Here is a 1517-nt window from a genome sequence, read left to right as displayed (position 1 = left end):
AATTCCCCATTACCAGGAGGACAAGTCCTTCTTCCAGATCAAGCTGTCCATTGGCAACTGGCAGGATCACTTCTCCCAGCAGTCTAGGGAATGAACCCTGGCAACAAGGGACATGACAGGGTCACCCAGGTGCCAACCACTGTTGCACATTCCCAGTCTGCATCCTCCCCCCAGCCACATGTCGCTGCCACCCTCCTGGGCCACCCCAGGATTTGCTTCAGGCCAGAACAATGAAGGACTGCAGTAATGGATGCTGCGGGGAGTACAACAGAGGAGGGTACACAGAGGTGGCCAAGACCTTTAAGTCTTTCCAGAATTTGTCACTGCACACGGGGTCCTCAACTCTGCACTATGCAGTGGAGTTACTTGAGGGTTTGAAGGCATTCCAAAGAGTCAATAACAGAATTTGACTGTTTCAGCTCAACCTCAACATGGTTAGGATGTACTGATCTGCTATCAGGCTAACCTTGCTAATGTTTGACGAGGAAGATCTTCATCCAACAGCTTGTGCAGATTGACCAAGAGTGGGTCCCCTATTTAACATCTGCGAGTCTGTACATTCACCCGATGATGATTGGAACTGGGCCCTCGCTTGGTGTGAAGAAACCTATCAAAGACCTGCTCTTCATCATCCTGAGCCCTGTGGGGCCTTATTTTTCCAGTGGGACCTTCCACCTCATGTCACTGTGGGCCGATCCCAAGTATGTCAGAGCCTGAGAAGGTGGGACCAGAGACTACAAGATTGGAGGAAATTGCAGTGCCTGTCTTCTGGCCAGGGGCTGTCAGCAGGTCCTGTGGCTCTATGGGAAGAATCAGCAGATCACTGAGGTTGGAACCATGAACTGGTTCCTGTACTGGATCAAGAAGAGGGAGAAGAAGAACTGGCAACTCCTTCACTAGATGGCATCATCCTTCTGGGGGGTAACAAGACAGAGCATCTTGGAGCTGACCCAGGACTGGGGAGAGTTCAAGGTGTCGGAGCAGCCCCTCACCACAGATGAGCTGACTGCTGCTATGGAGGCAGACAGAGTGAAGGAGATGTTTGGCTCTGGCACAGCCTGTACTGTCTGCCCCATTTCTGACATGCTGCATAAGGGCCAGATGCTACACATTCTAACCAAAGGTCCTAAGTTTACAAGTTGCATCTTCAGCAAGTTGACTGATATCTAGTATAGGCAAGAAGACAGCAAATGGACAGTCATGTTGTCCTGAAGGAAGAACTCAGTGTCAGCCAGATTTCCTGCTGTTTGCATTACTAGTGTGAATGGAAGTTGATTTTTCCCCTTGTTCCACAGAAAATGAATTGTAATCGTTGAATGGTGTCTGTATACTCGATACCAATCACTTGTTTTTTCCCAAAAAGATAATGATGTAAGCCATATGACCTGGCTAGAGCTCCCCTCAATGATGCAAGTGACTTCCATCATCCTCCACTCACACAGAGGTGTTCGTTCCTTTGGTGACATGGTGGCTCCTCCGCTAGGCTGCTGTGTGAGTCCCCACGCTGGCTCCAGTAA

The 1517-nt window shown here is 49.7% G+C and overlaps 1 pseudogene; it reads left to right on the top strand.

Moving 5' to 3' along the window:
- Positions 1-230: 230 nt before the first annotated feature.
- Positions 231-1212, top strand: LOC109678229 (branched-chain-amino-acid aminotransferase, cytosolic pseudogene; annotated as a pseudogene).
- Positions 1213-1517: the final 305 nt, after the last annotated feature.

The sequence above is a fragment of the Castor canadensis genome, chromosome 14 (genome assembly GCF_047511655.1).
Source record: "Castor canadensis chromosome 14, mCasCan1.hap1v2, whole genome shotgun sequence".
NCBI classification, from domain to species: Eukaryota; Metazoa; Chordata; class Mammalia; order Rodentia; family Castoridae; genus Castor; species Castor canadensis.
The sequence above is the reverse complement of the archived record's forward strand: the minus strand, read 5'-3'. Positions and strand labels throughout refer to the sequence as shown.